The sequence below is a fragment of the Poecilia mexicana genome, unplaced genomic scaffold (assembly GCF_051168715.1).
Source record: "Poecilia mexicana isolate PSO_F unplaced genomic scaffold, ASM5116871v1 scaffold_12, whole genome shotgun sequence".
Lineage (NCBI taxonomy): Eukaryota > Metazoa > Chordata > Actinopteri > Cyprinodontiformes > Poeciliidae > Poecilia > Poecilia mexicana.
The window spans coordinates 22,298,568-22,317,010 of record NW_028263381.1 but is presented as its reverse complement, the minus strand read 5'-3'; the positions used below and the strand labels follow the sequence as shown (position 1 = coordinate 22,317,010).

General features: G+C 43.9%; 1 protein-coding gene, 1 long non-coding RNA gene and 1 pseudogene across 3 annotated transcripts in view; 2 read left to right on the top strand and 1 right to left on the bottom strand.

Annotated features, from left to right (window-relative positions):
* Window positions 1-9,141, top strand: part of LOC148156098 (uncharacterized) — a 369,453-nt gene extending 360,312 nt beyond the window's left edge. The window contains exon 15 of the long non-coding RNA XR_015764735.1: window positions 8,994-9,141. This is a non-coding gene — a long non-coding RNA (uncharacterized LOC148156098). The remainder of the gene's footprint in view (window positions 1-8,993) is intronic.
* The window catches only part of LOC148156088 (NLR family CARD domain-containing protein 3-like), a 434,099-nt gene that overhangs the window by 336,979 nt on the left and 78,677 nt on the right, over window positions 1-18,443 (bottom strand). The gene's annotated exons all lie outside the window — the stretch shown is intronic.
* LOC148156097 (E3 ubiquitin-protein ligase TRIM35-like) lies at window positions 10,091-14,727 on the top strand (annotated as a pseudogene).

Genomic DNA, 18,443 nt, shown 5'->3' with positions numbered 1-18,443 from the left:
GCGGCCCTCGCAGCCAAGCGCCGCTCAAGCCTATAGCCACCGCGTATGTTCCAGCACCACCTCCCCCCAGCCACCGCCTCCCCTCAGCACCACCTCCCCCCAGCCACTGCCTCCCCTCAGCACCATGTCACCCCAGCCACCGCCTACCCCCAGCCACCGCCTTGCTCTCAAGGAGCTGCCAAACCCGCCCTGAAGATAGTCACCTGTCATGTTCGACATTGCTCCCAGACAATGCACAAAAATCTGGTGTAGATCAGCTGATATCGCAAGGAGACACAGGTGTTTGATTAACCTGGGTGCGCAGTGGAGTCAAATTGCAATTAAACTCTATTGGGCTCCTTAGAGGTTCACAAGTGTCACTCATAAAAAGTCTGGAGCAAATGGGATGATGCGTGTGTGAATAAGAGATGATCGTTTGCATATGGCGAGGGACTGCCATCTGGCCACGCCTCCACGGGTCAGTAGGCATTTACAGAGTTCATCTTCATGTCATTTTATGTCAGTCTGCAAAGCATGAAACCCATATGACTTAGAGAGTAAAAGTCAGACATACAGTAGAAAAAACAGGTGACTTCCTGTCGGAAGTGGGCGTGGCTAAGGTGATGTCATCAATCGACCACCTAACTGTGATGAGGTCTGGTCTATAATGAGACATAGAAAGTCTGATGCAGCTCTGACCTGGCATTTGGAAGTTATTTCACATTCATGTTTCATGGTGTATAGTCAAAGTTTGGGACTTAGCCACGCCCCCACGGGTCAGTAGAGTTCATCATGGGAGAGTTCATCATCATGTCATTTCATGTCAGCCTGCACAGGATGAAACCCATAAGAATTAGAGAGTAAAAGTAAGACATACAATTGAAGAAAGAGGTTACTTCCTGTCGGAAGTGGGCGGGGCTAGGGTGATGTCATCAATCGACCACCTAACTATGATGAAGGCTGGTCTATAATGAGACATAGAAAGTCTGATGCAGCTGTGACCTGGCATTTGGAAGTTATTTCACATTCATGTTTCATGCTGTATAGTCAAAGTTTGGGACTTAGCCACGCCCCCACGGGTCAGTCGAGTTCATCATGGGAGAGTTCATCATCATATCATGTCATGTCAGCCTACACCGGATGAAACCCATATGACTTAGAGAGTAAAAGTAAGACATACAATAGAAAAAACAGGTGACTTCCTGTCGGAAGTGGGCGGGGTTAAGGTGATGTCATCAACTGACCATCTCAATGTGATGAGGGGTGGTCTGTAGTCAGATATAGGAAGTCTGATGCAGCTGTGACCTTCTATGTGGAAGTTATTGCATCTTGATGTTTCATGGCGAATAGTCAAAGTTTGGGACTTAGCCACGCCCACATGCTTTGACATAGAAAAATTCCTACGATAACTTTTCATCTTTAATGTCTCAAGTCTCTGCTGACTGAGTTTGAAGTCTCTATCTCAAAAGCTGCAGGAGGAGATAGATCAGATGCGATGTCTATGAAAAAGAGGAAATGGCTGATTTTGATCCAAAATGGCCGACTTCCTGTTGGGTTTGCACCATGGCTCCAAGAGACTTTTTTGTAGGTCCTGACATGATACACATGTGTACCAAGTTTCATAATTCTAGGTTAAAGCATGGCTTGGGGCTGATCATTTAAAAATTTCTAGGGGGCGCTGTAGAGAAATTAGGCCACGCCCATCAACGACTGTTATGGATTCCTGTTCGTGGATGAATAAGGATGCATCCTAGTGAGTTTGGTGCAGCTGGTCTGAATGATGTGGAATCTAGAGCCAAACGTATGGCGGCGGCGTTCCCTCTGCTTCGCCGCGCTGCCACGGCCACGCCCTCTACTGAAAACTCTTGGCGCTTTAAAGCAAGTGAGACCAACATGTTATCTGTCATCCAACACAGAATCATCTTGATTAGGTCGAGAGAGCCAGAGATGGAGCTGTACAAGTCAATAAAAGGCACTTCCTGTTCTGAGGGGGCGGGGCTTAGATGACGTCAGACTATGACGACATAGGATCGTCAGGCATCCCACCAGGATCACTCATGTCAAGTTTGGTGCAGCTGGGCACAAGATTGAGGAATCTACAGCCAAACGTATGGCGACGGCGTTACAGGTCACTTCGCCATGCCGCCACGCCCACCTGGTCCATCAAAGCCAAACAGGGTTGGAATCCATGACACACCAACATGTTTTCTGTCTGTGGACACAGTTTCATGTTTATTAGGTCAAAGGGGTCAGATAAGGACCGTTCACAGTAAAACATGACACTTCCTGTTGTCAGGGGGCGTGGCCTAAGTGATGTCATCATTTGACCATTGGGTGTTGTAGGGGACCCGTTGATGATCAATCACTGAAAGTTTGGTGCTGCTGTGAGTTTTGTTGTAAAAGTTATAACCCTTTTATTTTTCATGGCGACAAGGTGAACTTTGACCCCAGGTAACTCCATTTAGAAGAAAAAAAAACGCAAAACTCTGATAACTTTGGATCGGCCATGCCTTATGAACGATCTGACTGAGTTTGAAGCCGATCGATCGAAGTCCCTAGGACTAGTTCGAAAAAATGCGAACCCTGTGAACGGCCAAAATCGGAACTTCAATCCAAAATGGCCGACATTCTGTGATACTTGCACTATGACATTAATTGTAAATTCTGAGTGTCTTGGGGAGCTGTACAAGTGTACCAAGTTTCAAGTCTGTACGATAAAGTAAGTGAATAGGAAAGGGTCTTTTGAAATTTGCTAGGTGGCGCCCTTGAGCCGTTTCTTGTGCGATTTTTCTGGGGACCTTAAAATACGTAAATTTTCACCGGGCTCTATGCCCCCGCCAAGTTTGGTGAGTTTTTGAATATGATAAAGCCCCCAAAAAGCCAATTTATTTTACGGAAGAATAAGAATAATAATAATAATTAAAGCTCCGCGGAGCCTCAAGCGGCCCTCGCAGCCAAGCGCCGCTCAAGCCTATAGCCACCGCGTATGTTCCAGCACCACCTCCCCCCAGCCACCGCCTCCCCTCAGCACCACCTCCCCCCAGCCACTGCCTCCCCTCAGCACCATGTCACCCCAGCCACCGCCTACCCCCAGCCACCGCCTTGCTCTCAAGGAGCTGCCAAACCCGCCCTGAAGATAGTCACCTGTCATGTTCGACATTGCTCCCAGACAATGCACAAAAATCTGGTGTAGATCAGCTGATATCGCAAGGAGACACAGGTGTTTGATTAACCTGGGTGCGCAGTGGAGTCAAATTGCAATTAAACTCTATTGGGCTCCTTAGAGGTTCACAAGTGTCACTCATAAAAAGTCTGGAGCAAATGGGATGATGCGTGTGTGAATAAGAGATGATCGTTTGCATATGGCGAGGGACTGCCATCTGGCCACGCCTCCACGGGTCAGTAGGCATTTACAGAGTTCATCTTCATGTCATTTTATGTCAGTCTGCAAAGCATGAAACCCATATGACTTAGAGAGTAAAAGTCAGACATACAGTAGAAAAAACAGGTGACTTCCTGTCGGAAGTGGGCGTGGCTAAGGTGATGTCATCAATCGACCACCTAACTGTGATGAGGTCTGGTCTATAATGAGACATAGAAAGTCTGATGCAGCTCTGACCTGGCATTTGGAAGTTATTTCACATTCATGTTTCATGGTGTATAGTCAAAGTTTGGGACTTAGCCACGCCCCCACGGGTCAGTAGAGTTCATCATGGGAGAGTTCATCATCATGTCATTTCATGTCAGCCTGCACAGGATGAAACCCATAAGAATTAGAGAGTAAAAGTAAGACATACAATTGAAGAAAGAGGTTACTTCCTGTCGGAAGTGGGCGGGGCTAGGGTGATGTCATCAATCGACCACCTAACTATGATGAAGGCTGGTCTATAATGAGACATAGAAAGTCTGATGCAGCTGTGACCTGGCATTTGGAAGTTATTTCACATTCATGTTTCATGCTGTATAGTCAAAGTTTGGGACTTAGCCACGCCCCCACGGGTCAGTCGAGTTCATCATGGGAGAGTTCATCATCATATCATGTCATGTCAGCCTACACCGGATGAAACCCATATGACTTAGAGAGTAAAAGTAAGACATACAATAGAAAAAACAGGTGACTTCCTGTCGGAAGTGGGCGGGGTTAAGGTGATGTCATCAACTGACCATCTCAATGTGATGAGGGGTGGTCTGTAGTCAGATATAGGAAGTCTGATGCAGCTGTGACCTTCTATGTGGAAGTTATTGCATCTTGATGTTTCATGGCGAATAGTCAAAGTTTGGGACTTAGCCACGCCCACATGCTTTGACATAGAAAAATTCCTACGATAACTTTTCATCTTTAATGTCTCAAGTCTCTGCTGACTGAGTTTGAAGTCTCTATCTCAAAAGCTGCAGGAGGAGATAGATCAGATGCGATGTCTATGAAAAAGAGGAAATGGCTGATTTTGATCCAAAATGGCCGACTTCCTGTTGGGTTTGCACCATGGCTCCAAGAGACTTTTTTGTAGGTCCTGACATGATACACATGTGTACCAAGTTTCATAATTCTAGGTGAAAGCATGGCTTGGGGCTGATCATTTAAAAATTTCTAGGGGGCGCTGTAGAGAAATTAGGCCACGCCCATCAACGACTGTTATGGATTCCTGTTCGTGGATGAATAAGGATGCATCCTAGTGAGTTTGGTGCAGCTGGTCTGAATGATGTGGAATCTAGAGCCAAACGTATGGCGGCGGCGTTCCCTCTGCTTCGCCGCGCTGCCACGGCCACGCCCTCTACTGAAAACTCTTGGCGCTTTAAAGCAAGTGAGACCAACATGTTATCTGTCATCCAACACAGAATCATCTTGATTAGGTCGAGAGAGCCAGAGATGGAGCTGTACAAGTCAATAAAAGGCACTTCCTGTTCTGAGGGGGCGGGGCTTAGATGACGTCAGACTATGACGACATAGGATCGTCAGGCATCCCACCAGGATCACTCATGTCAAGTTTGGTGCAGCTGGGCACAAGATTGAGGAATCTACAGCCAAACGTATGGCGACGGCGTTACAGGTCACTTCGCCATGCCGCCACGCCCACCTGGTCCATCAAAGCCAAACAGGGTTGGAATCCATGACACACCAACATGTTTTCTGTCTGTGGACACAGTTTCATGTTTATTAGGTCAAAGGGGTCAGATAAGGACCGTTCACAGTAAAACATGACACTTCCTGTTGTCAGGGGGCGTGGCCTAAGTGATGTCATCATTTGACCATTGGGTGTTGTAGGGGACCCGTTGATGATCAATCACTGAAAGTTTGGTGCTGCTGTGAGTTTTGTTGTAAAAGTTATAACCCTTTTATTTTTCATGGCGACAAGGTGAACTTTGACCCCAGGTAACTCCATTTAGAAGAAAAAAAAACGCAAAACTCTGATAACTTTGGATCGGCCATGCCTTATGAACGATCTGACTGAGTTTGAAGCCGATCGATCGAAGTCCCTAGGACTAGTTCGAAAAAATGCGAACCCTGTGAACGGCCAAAATCGGAACTTCAATCCAAAATGGCCGACATTCTGTGATACTTGCACTATGACATTAATTGTAAATTCTGAGTGTCTTGGGGAGCTGTACAAGTGTACCAAGTTTCAAGTCTGTACGATAAAGTAAGTGAATAGGAAAGGGTCTTTTGAAATTTGCTAGGTGGCGCCCTTGAGCCGTTTCTTGTGCGATTTTTCTGGGGACCTTAAAATACGTAAATTTTCACCGGGCTCTATGCCCCCGCCAAGTTTGGTGAGTTTTTGAATATGATAAAGCCCCCAAAAAGCCAATTTATTTTACGGAAGAATAAGAATAATAATAATAATAATAATTTACAGCACAGTTTCAATAGGCTCTCGCAGCGCTTAGCTGCTCGGGCCTAATAATAATTTACAGCACAGTTTCAATAGGCTCTCGCAGCGCTTAGCTGCTCGGGCCTAATAATAAACAGTACAGTTTCAATAGGCTCTCGCAGCGCTTAGCTGCTCGGGCCTAATTAGAAGCAGAGGAAGAAACTGAGGCAAGGAAACGAGAAACGAAGAGTCGAGTTGATCCTGAGAAACAAGGAAAGTTTGGAAAGTTGGATGAAAGAGAGAAAGAAGAGAAAGACAGAAAAATGATGAACAAATGGAAATGCTTCTATTTCTGAACATAAATCTTTAGTGGATAAATTACAGGCCTTAATATGTTTTAGTGTGTTTGAATCAGCAAATGATTTTATTTTGAAAAGGAGGATAATAAGTGACTAAAACAATCATGAAAAGGAAAAATAAGATGTAAATATTTATATAAACAATAAAAACAACAAAACAAACTAATGGATTTCTATTTGCTTCTTCTTCTCTCTGTCTGAGCCTCACTGTGGTGCATCTGACCTCTGACCTCAACTCCTCAGCCCTGTCCTCCATGGACCAGATGACGTCCCTCTCACACCACCAGCTGATCAAAGTGATCCAGTAGATCCAGTGGATCAACAAGATGAGGAAGATGAAGAAAACCTTCATCACCTCCAGGCTCTGAAGTTTCTGTTGATCTTGATTTATTTGACACCAGAGAACTGATGAGACATGTCCATTCAGGGGACGACTGTCTGTCTCCTGTTGGACATTTGGACTGAAACTGTGTGTGACTGAGCTTTAACAACCTCCACTGGTCTGCTGTCCAGGATCAGAGCAGAGAAAGAAAAGATCAACCTGATCAGAGCTGAGAGGAGAAGACACCATCTGTGGACAACATGGACATATTGTTGCCATGTGAAGCTGGACAACATGGACATATTGTTGCCATGTGAAGCTGGACAACATGGACATATTGTTGCCATGTGAAGCTGGACAACATGGACATATTGTTGCCATGTGAAGCTGGACAACATGGACATATTGTTCCATGTGAAGCTGGACAACAGCTTCACATTGTCCAGCTTCACATGGCATGTCCAGCTGCCATGTGAAGCTGGACAACATGGACATATTGTTGCCATGTGAAGCTGGACAACATGGACATATTGTTGCCATGTGAAGCTGACAGCTGTAAATGATCATTTGCTGACATTTATTCTCCAAAGTCATATTTCTCTGTAATCTTTAATCCAACATGCTGTCAGTGAGCTTTACTCAGTCACTTGTTTTTTACTCAGTGCCTGAGTGGGGCAGACAAAATGAGCCACAGCTGGATAATCTGGGGACAATTAAAGGCTCCCCAAAATGTTCCATGTTGTCCCAAGATGACAAAATGTAACCAGTTAGATTAACGACGTCTCATTGGAGATGAGACTGAATTGATGTCTCTGACTTGATGACATTAGTCTGATTCCTCCTCTTCACCAGCCACTGATTCAGGGAGTTTTGCTGTGTGATGATGGTTGAAGCTGTTGGGCCTTTAATTTGAAAGGTTCCTGTGTGGCTCAGACAGCGATGCTCTAGCATTGCTCTGTCTTTAATGGCTCAGTTAGGATTTGAACACATTTTACACAATGTTGGCACTTTTGACAAAGGTTGATGTAGTTAGTAAATCAAATGCTACTCGTCCTTTTGTTGCTGTAGATCTAGTAAAACTAGATCTTGTCTCCTTCTCTTCACATATTGTTCATCTTGGCAGTCATCAAATAAACAGGTATTTTTGTATTTTTATGTTTGAAATGTTTTTAACATAGATATGTATTTTAAAAAGACAAATGTAATAATTTCCTGCTATCAGGTTCCAGGTGTTTTCTCAGCAAACGTCAGCATGTGAACATAAAGAGTCTCTATTAAATCTAATCTATTAAATATCTCTCATCATGTTGCTTTTAATTAAATCCAGTTTGCTGAGCGTCTGCAGGTGAAGATAAAGACGAGTTATGTTGTGGTCATTTGGACTAAATCCATAAAGTCTCAAACCAGCCTGGACACAATTTGTCAGATCAGACCAAGACGGAGCCAAAGACGGAAAAACCAGTTTGAGAGCGTCTGGATCCCTGGGAAAAAGGGAGGTTCTGGTTCTGGTTCTGTTCTGTTCTGTTCTGGGGATGACTGTGGGGCTACTGGAGATGATGGTCCAGAGGAACTTTAGATCAAATCAGGAACATTATGGATCACCCTGACCATCCTCTTCATCAGACGGCCTTAGAGAAACAGTGTCTTCAGTCAGAGGCTCCTTGAAATGTGCTGCGACACAGACCACTACAGGAGACTTTTCCTGCCCACAACCATCACCACCTACAATAAGTCTTTGAAGAGCCTTGAATAATATGTGTTACATTTCATTTCCCCTTGGGATCAATATGTTTGAATCTGAATCGAGTGTTAAAGTCGTCATGATTGTAGTTCCTTATTCTCACTTTTATACTTTTTATCTTTGTGTTTATATTCTTGTTCAAACTGAAGTTGCTGCTCTGACAGCTGCATTTCTTCACCATGGTACGATAAGCTATACTTTGATTAAACTATCAGTTTTTATGACACTTTTATGTCCCTGTTTATTTAAAGGGTTCAAAGTAAAGAGTGATCCCTTCTACCCAAATAATGGAGTCCAGGACTTGAATCTTTTTAAAAATCTTTGTTCATCAATTAAAAATCCCACATCAGATCCTTGCAATGTCATTTCTTCCCACTGAACACGTAGTATTTCCTGTCTGTGTCCTCAGTTTCCCAGCATGCCCTGCTGGAGTGGTGGAGGTTAATGAGGGGGCGGAGTCTGTCCTCCTGAGCTGCCGATACTCTGATCATTTGCCTGAAGAGCCTTACTGATGTGGAACCGCAGCGATCTCACTCCTAAATCTGTCCACCTGAGGAGAGAAGACAACGATGAGCTCAAAGGCCAGAACCAGAACTTTACAGGCCGGACCTCCATGAACCCTCTGGACAGCAGAACCTTCAGCCTGACTCTGAGGAAACCTCACCTGTCTGACAGTGGAAACTACACCTGCATCATCTACGACGGGAGAGAAGAACTGGAGCTGGCAGCCGTTCACCTGGAGGTCAAAGGTCAGAGGAAGGTCAAACCTCATTTGATTTCCACAGGAAGCTTTCCATCCTGGGCCACAGCTCTCCTGGTTCTGCTGGTTCTGGTTCTGATCGTCTCTGCAGGCCTTTTATTTCATCTTCCACATTATTTCCTGTCAGGTGAGTCTCTAAACTTTTCTGCCTCTAAATGCAGATGGATAAAATGTGTCCTGTTATCAGAGGTGGTAACTTTTCATCCTGTCAGATTAAGTCTGGTGTCATTGTAAAAATTCATGTTTATGACTCTACATTCAAAATAACATGTTTGTATTTTGTTGAAAAGCAAAGATCTGCATATTTTTCTCCTGGCATGGATTCACAACCTCAGACTCCTTCTGCAGGTCGTTTGATTCACCAACCAAACATTAAAACTCACCAAAAAATAAACGTCTCACATTTCTAGTCATCAAGAAAATTGTCACGTCTTCAGAAAAGCTGAAAAACTAAACTCCAAACTTTACCTGATAGCAATTCCTCATTAGATATAAAGAAGATCTGAGTTTTTGATGGAGATTCACTTCAATATGATTCTTTTATTAAATCATTTGAAAACAGCATTAAAAGCAGAAACAAAAACCAGGAGATGCTCTGGATTGTATTGCAAGATATTCCACCAAAGTCTGGATAAAAATCCCAAGTCAGCATTAAAATCCTGAGTCTAGTTGAGTAGAAGTCATAAAATGTTACATTTTAGTTTGAATCAAGTCATTTGGTCAAATACGCAAATTATTAAAAGACATTTTTAGATGAAAAATATATTTTAAAAGGATTTGTTTGCTGGAGTAAATATCCAAACCGCTCTAACCTCCTGTGGCCTGGAGGGGGCGCACTGACCCTCTGTGGCTTTTACAAGGTTTTTATGTGTGTGGTTCTGGGAACTGACGGTCTGGCAGGACAAATCCCTGCTTCCCCATGTAACGATCCTCCTTAGCGTTATGCTAAGACCACAGGAAGGCTAACAGGGAGAAACCTCCAGTAGAAGCAGAAAATGAAGCAGAAAAAGTTCCAGTGTGAGCTAAACTGTCAACGGTTGTTGAGAAAGTAAATTTGCTAGAAACTTGTGAGGCCTGAGCAGGTGAAAAACATGTGTGGCAGATTGCAGGGTGAGCCTCCACATGGATCGGTAACATCTACCGTATTTAGGAAGATCTGCCAGCCTAGTTTTGGAATAATGACGTCTGAATAGCACTTTAAACTGAACCGAGCTCAGGCGGCACATGGAGAAGTTTGAATGGCTGTCAGGGCTGATTCCCACCAACGTTCATCAAAAACCAGCCCCAGTTCAGGCTCCCAGGCTCTCCTGGTGTTTGGAGCTAAAAAGACATCATATGATTGGACTGAGTTATAAATCCTTGAAATTAGAGCCTTTAGTGGCAGCGGGGGGTTCAGCTGTATAAGTTCAGCCCATGGCTGCTCAGGTGGCAGGTGAGGGAAATAGGAAAATAAGGATTTTTCACAGGCATTTTATTCTACAACAGTCGTATTTAAAGCGAGTGCCGTCGCTTTAAATCCGACTTTCTGCTTGTTGTTTCCTCAGAGTAGCAGGTTTGGCTGGAATATGGAGTAAAGTGGGTCCTGCTGCCCTGCAGAACCACAACCCGACTGCCTCACCAGGCTAAGGTGGAGTGGACAGATGGAGACAACAGGAAGGTCCATGTGTATCAGAACGGTTGGGACCAACCTGGAGAACAGGACCGGCTCTACAGAACCAGAACCAAGATGGAGGACAAGCTTCAACATGGAGACCTCAGTCTGACCCTGAACCACCCCACACCTGAAGATGGAAAGATTTACACCTGCAGCATCTGCAGCAGAGAGGAAACCATCCTGATGAAGAAACGGGTTCATCTACAGGTCAGAGGTCAGTGGTTGGACTCTGCTGCAGGGTTCTGGTTCTGTCCCAGTTTGATAAAACACTTTGGAGGAAGAGTTGATCTAGAACCTGTGAGTCAGGAACAGGATTAGTTCTCCCTGTTCCTGCCGGGTCAGTTGGACCCAGTGTTTGATTGATCTGTGAAGAACTGACCCTGATCTGGGTTCTGCTGGTACTGAAGGAGTCCTGGTGACCCTCGCCTCCCTGTCTCTGTCTTCTCTTCTTTCTGCAGGGAAGCAGCTCAGACCTGGCGACCTCTGACCTTATGGACCAGATCAGCTCTGAGGTCAGAGAAGCTAAAGCTAATTTCATTTATGTAGCACATTTTCAGCAACAAGGCAAAGCAAAGAGCTTCATAGGAATTAAACAGGAAATACAGACAAAATAATAAACCAAGGTAAAGAGCAGAAGGAGAGAAATCTAATCATGTTGATCCAAAGGAAATAAACTAAATACTCCTCTTAAGGGTCACCAGGTGGAAGAATCTGAGGTTAAAGGTCGTTGCTAAGGTGGTTTTTCTGGACTCCAACTTTGATCTAGTCTCTGTTTTGGGTTGCCAGGTAAGTATAAGTAAGTGTTGCTCTAAACTTGTAAAAGTAATTAGTACTTTTACAAGTTTCTAAGTAATAATAAAAACTAAATGTTCTGGTTCTGGAGGAATTTTTCTGGATTCTCAGTTTGTTCTGATTCCTTTTCTGGGTTGCAATAATAGGAGTCTTGCTGCATAATAATATTAAAAGTAATAAATAAAATTGGTCTAAATTGTGAGAACTCTACAATTAGTAAAAAACAGAAAGACTAATAAATGAGAGTCTCTGGATTCCAGGTTTGTTCTGATTCCTTTTCTGGGTTAACAGTGAGAACTGCACAGTTTCTACAAAGTAATAATGTAAAAACTCTCTGATGAAGGTGGAAATATCAGGAGAGAGTCCTCTAGAGTTCAGCCATCAGATTCCAGGGTGACTTGGGAAGGGAGAGGAGACGGGAACGAGCCGTTTGTTTACATCTGGTCTCCAGGAGAGTCCAGATATCCAGAAGGCCACACAGATTCAGAAGAACAAATTCTCTTTAGATCTGGCAGACTTAACATTTCTGTCTGTCCTCGAGTCTTTAACCGTTATATCTCTTCTAGTTCATCCAGATTAATGTGGCCGTTCCACTGAACCAAAGCCAGCAGCTTCTCCAAGATCTTTTCCATCCTGCTAGTGAGTTTTGGATCCTCAGCTGGGCTGCCAGTCTCAGCAAGACTCACATCCAACTTGGGTCCCACAAAATACAGTAGTCTGTCTGTGTGTTTTAACTAGGCCAAATCTGTCACAAATGTGTTGCTAAGCCAGAAATGCACAAGCTGCAAACAGCAGAAATCCTGTTATCATGAATAAATCCAGGTGAAACCATCCCATCATGTGTGTTCCTGCAGGACAAGAGGGTTCCCATTTGCTCCGTCTCCTGGAGAAAATTTGATCACTTGGATTGAGAGACCTGTTAACCAGATGTATAATTGATAGATTTGGAGGATGTGCAAAAAAAGGCTCCAAAAAAGCAAGAAAGATCAAGCAGGGTGGAATGGGTAGGGAGAGGAGCAGAGGGAAAAGCGTCGGCCTTCACCGAGTGCTAGAGAGAAAAGTAGTGAGCAGAACTTCTGCTGCCTCTCCAGAAATGTTGGAGAAGAAGAACTGGTCGCTCATGTCCTGTTGGTAGGAAAAGATCAGCATCAGATGCTCCTCCCTGTAATCTGGCTCTGAAGAATCTGTGTGAGTCTTTGTTACAGCAGAGAAACCAAAATGCTTCAGAGGGTCTCTGCTCTCTGCACTCTGAGAAACTCAAACTCTTCTGTCTGGACCATCAGCAGCCAGTGTGTCTCGTCTGCAGAGATTCAGATTTACACACCGAGCACAGATTCAGAGCCATCGATGAAGCTGCTCAGCAACACAGGAAGAAACTTCAGGAAACTCTGGAGCCTTTAGAGGAGAAGCTGGAGCTCAGGAAGAAAGTTCAGGAGGAGTTTGATCAGACAGCAGAACACCTGGAGGTCCAGGCCCGACACACAGAGAGGCAGATTAGGGAGCAGTTTAAGCAGCTTCATCAGTTTCTAGCAGAGGAAGAGGAGGCCAGGCTGGCTGCACTGAGGGAGGAAGAGGAGCAGAAGAGAGGGATGATGAAGGAGAAGATGGAGGCTCTGAGCAGAGAGATAGCAGCTCTTTCAGACACAGTCAGAGCCACAGAGGAGGAGCTGAGAGCTGCAGACGTCTCGTTCCTGCACAACTACAAGGCTGCAGTGGAAAGAGTCCAGCGCTGCCCCCTGCTGGAGGATCCACAGCTGCCCTCAGGAGCTCTGATACACCAGGCCAAACATCTGGGCAACCTGGCCTTCAACATCTGGAGCAACATGGAGACCATGGTGACCTACACTCCTCTGGTTCTGGACCCAAACACGGCTGGTAAAGAACTCCATCTGTCTGAAGATCTGACCAGTTTGACTGGAGGAGAGAAACAGCAGCTTCCTGATAATCCAGAGAGTTTTGCTGATAAATTCTGTCTCTGTTTTGACTTCTGAGGGTTTGAACTCAGGGAACCACAGCTGGGATGTTGATGCTGGAGGCAGGAAATCCTGGATATTTGGTGTGATAGAAGAATCTGTTGATAGGAAGAAAAACATAAAGTCTGGACTGTTGGTTATAGAGTTCAATGGAGATGAAGACTCAGCATGGTCTCCATCAGCTCCTCCCACTCGTCTCCCAGTCCAGAATAAAGTCCAGAGGATCAGAGTGAATCTGGACTGGGACAGAGGAAAGCTGTCCTTCTCTGACCTGGATACTAACACACACACACACACACACACACACCCACACACACACACACACACACACACACACACACACACACACCTTCACTGCCAAGATGGCTCCATTCTTCAGCTCTGATTATGAACTAAAAATCCTACCGATGAAGATCTCAGTGATCAACCAGCAGCTCAGCATGAAGAACAAAAAGTCCAAATGAAACATTATTGATCAGATGAAGGATTGGTTTGATGATTGTCAAGTTAAAACAGCAAATGGTTCATTTGTGAGTGCATTTACTATCTCCACCCAACTGGCACACACATCACAGAGAACCAAGCGCACCCATCCCTTTCACTCAGGCCCATCTGAAGTCTATCAGGTAACTTGGCACACCTGTGCTCACAATGATCTCTGCAGACAAAGAGCCTCAGCTTCAAGCTTCCACAAAGACACTCTGGTAGGAACTGGACATGATATCATTTAATCTGCATTCAGAGACCAAATCAGCCTTTGATTCAATGGGTTTGATGTGTTTGGAATGTAGTTTATTTGTTCCTTCATTCACTGTTAACTTCAAAGTAGATTGTTAACATGACCTGGAAAACTAGTGAATGAGTTGATTGTGATCTGTAACTGATTTAGTTTCATTAGTTTGTAGGTTTCCAACCTGCTCTGTGACTCTCTGTGACTCTCTGACTACTTATGCCAAGTCATGGTGGTCTTACACTGTCAGCTGAAATCATCTAAAGACAAAAAGAAAAGATGAAGAAAAGATGAGATGAGTGGTTCCTGCATTTCTTTGAGGGAAACAAGCTTTTTCTAGTTTGGGCAGAAGCTGAGGTGGTTTAAAGAGACCAGAAAACTTGACAATGATTGATTGTTTACTGGTTTGGTGAATTTCTTCATCTCATTTTTAAACAGTTTTTAATCAGGAAACTGGAGCTGATCTGATCATCTGGGGACTTTTTCATTTCTTTCTGTGTTTTCCACTGTAATGTTTATTATTTACAACAACTTGATGTCAATGAAATGACTAGCAGATGATTGAAAGCATAATGGGAAGCTTAATAAATGTATTAGTAGCTGGTAAGAATGTATTTAGTTTTTCATCACTGTGATGCTGCAGTTCCAGTCGCACAAATGTGGCGCCATCCAATCACACCACACACAATAGTTCAGTCTCACCACATTTATATCTGGGTTTCTTTAAGTCTAGCATTTAATTGACAGAATAACTATTTTTGTTTAGAAGGCAGCACATCATAACGCTGTATTCTAGAAGAAGTGCAGACATTTTAGATCTCACTGTTATGTCCCGCCTGATTGAACCTGTTTTCTGAGTTTCCTCAGTCCCGGCTGCTCCAGTCCTTCACAGGAACAAAGAGCTGGAGCTGCTGAGGCTGCAGCTTGGCTCATACCACTACTCATCCAGAGGGGAGGGGGTTTTTCTATGCTGGCTTCAGTTGCTGTTTGTGTTTCTCCCCTCTGTGTTTCTATGTGGCCTGATCAGCCAGGATTTAAGTTTCCCCTTTGTCTCATTTAGGGAGGGATGTTTGGTGGAGTCAGTCTGAGTTCAACTTTGTTACTTTAACCTTTTTATGGGCCCAAGTTTGTCATTTTTTATTGTTGACCAAAGTTTATGTTTTGGGTTAAATAAAAGCCAATAATGTTTGAATTTAAACCTGTGCCTGGCTTTCCTTTGACTGCTCGGTCCATCACAATCACCACCAACATCTTCAGAGACTTTATCAACTTTTGCTGTTTTATTTATAAAGGATTAGAAAATGAAAACAACTTTACCATCACAACATGCGTCCAACCATCTTCTCTGCTTGACTGGTGAACAAATTAAAGGAGAACAAAAATCCTAGAAAAGCAGAATTAGCAGCAACATAAATGTATTATTTCATCTTCAGCCTCTGGTCAGAAATCTAAAAAATCATCTATTTTGTTTTGTTTGCTACATTATTTGTTCCAATGAGCTGCTTCCAGTCCAAACCTGAAGTTATTTTATGTTCATTTAGGAAGAATTTCATGCAAACAAATGTTTCAGCTGCTTCATGGGAACAAATGATTATATTTCCTGAATGTCTCTTGTTGATCTGAAACGGCAAAAATAAAACCAAATAAAACAGATAAAGTTATCAGGTTTGTTGGGATTAATGGCTTCATGAATCTGCAGCTAAAAATCCTTCCAACGCCAAAATGTGAAAAGTTCAGGCCTTTCTGCTTGACTTCACATCAACACAGTGTTTACTGATCTGCTGGTTATTTGTTATATGAACCTGTTACAGATAAACTATAATAAAAAGTCTGGCCATATGTGAACCTGTATAAGTTTATTACAGTTTACTGAAATTATTTGCCACTAATATTGGTAAAAATTAAAAGGTTTCTAATGTAATGGGGCGACATGCAGTACACCCTCCAGTCCAGCAGGGGGAAGCAGAGCACATGTCTTCAACATGAGCCTGCGCCTACAGAGGATCCCTGTGACGTGGAAAACATCCTGCATTGTTCCGGTACCAAAGACGCAGCGACCCTGTGACTCCAAGGACTCCTGTGACCTCTGACCTCCCACATCATGAAGACCCTGGAGAGACTGGTCCTGGAGCCGCTCCGGACTCTGGTCCAACCACACTGGACCCCTTGCAGTTCTCCTAGCAGCCCAGACTGGGAGTTGAGGACGCCATCATCTTCCTGCTGAACTGTGTAAACGCTCACCTGGACCAGCTCTGAGAGAATCATGTTCTTTGATTCTCCAGCACATTCAGCTCCATCCGTCCGGCTCTACTGGGTCAGAAACTGATGGTGATGCAGGTGGAGCCCCCTGGTGTCCTGATTGTTGACTATCTACCACAGTTGGTGTGTCAGACAGTGTTGTCAGCAACATGGGGCTCCACAGGGAACTGTCCTCTCTCCTTCAGGCTCTATCCATCCGACTCCAGCTGTTGCTCTGAGACCCGTCGTCTCCAGAAGTTTCCAGCTGTGGTTGGTTGGATCAGTGAGGTGATGAGACTGAGTCCAGGGCTGCTGTGGACAACTTTGTCACATGGTGTGGGCTGAACCAGCTGCAGCTCAATGTGACAAAGGAACTGGAGGTGGATCTGAGGAGGAGGACCAGGATGCCGGTGACCCCTGTTACCATCCAGGGGTCAGTGTGGACATTATGGAGGACAACTATAAATATCTGGGAGTCCACATTGACACAAACTGGACTGGGTCAAGAACAGCAATGCTGTGAACAGGAAGGGCCAAAGTCTCCTCTACTTTCTGAGGCGGCTGAGGTCCTTCAACATCTGCCGGACTTTGTCAGGATGTTCTGTGAGTCTGTGGTTGCCAGAGCCATCCTGGATGCTGTGGTGCTGGACAGCAGGCTGGAGGTGGAGGACACCAACAGACTGGACCGACTGACCCGGAAGGCCAGCGGCGTGGCTGGAGTGGAGCTGGACTCTCTGACAGTGGAGTCAGAGAGAAGGACCCTGTCCAAGATGGAGGACATGTTGGACAACGAGTCTCATCCACTTCATGACGTGCTGGACGGATCCAGGAGCTTCAGCCAGAGACTCATTTTACCAAAGAACCACAGAGAGACTCAGGAAATCATTTCTGCCTGCAGCCAGTGGACTTTACAACACCAAGTCTGACTTACTGACATCTAATTTTCTCTGCAGTCATTCATAGATTATCCATCCATCCATTTTCTGTCCACCCTTGTCCCTAGTGGGTCGGGAGGAGCTGCTGCCTCTCCAGCTAACGTTCCGGGCGAGAGGCGGGGTCACCCTGGACGGGTCGCCAGTCTGTCGCAGATTCATAGAATATTTATTGATTAATATATCTGCATGTGCATGGTTGTTATTTATTTATTTTAGTCATATAGAATCCTCCCATTACTCTCAGGTATAAATGTATTTTATAAACGTCTCATTTGGTTACATTTGGATTATTGATTTTTAAAACCTCAGATGGAGAAGCTTGTCAATGAATAAGTAATTTATCATTGAGGATCAATAAAGTATATTCTCATCCATCCATCTTTTCCAGGTTTTATGTTTAAAATCTGCCATAAATTCGTGACATAATGAACAAATGTCAAATGTTTGGTTTCTTTTCTCTCTATTTAACAGTAAAATCAAACCTCACAGTAACTGAGATGGATAATAGCTGCTGTTAGCTGGTAGGTTATAAACAGCAGGGCTGGATTTAAACTGAAACATGTTTTTTATAAGATCATCCAGTTTGAACCAGAAACCACATTCCCTCTAAACACAAAACAGAAAAAAAACAAGACATTAAAGCAGAAAATGTGAGATAACACCTTATTGTATCTGATTCTCATTAGAAAATAAATGATAAAAAGTGAAACCAATTAGAGGCTCCAGAATAATAAGGTTTCTCAGCAGCTTCAGTCACAAACAGGCTTTTACTCCAAAGCCAAAAACTCATTTTAATTAAAGTTTTAGATTAATACAGTAAATTAAACGCATTATTGCTGAAAATTTATCAGGGATTTGCTGAGTTTTAGAGACAGAAACATTAATGCTCTCATTAAAATCAGATTTCCTTCTATGATTCAAAACAATCTTCTCTGTCATCAGGAAATATATTTTTTTTCAAGAATATAAATGTTCCTTTATTTTTCTTTTATGAGAGTTGAAATGTTTTAATTTGGTGCTTTGAGGAAGACCGTATCGGAGACCCATCCAACAGCAGGAAGTAGACCACAGTGCAATTGGACATGCATTGAACAGCCACACACTCACACACACATTCTGTCCAACATCGAAACTTCAGGACTCTGATCGAGGT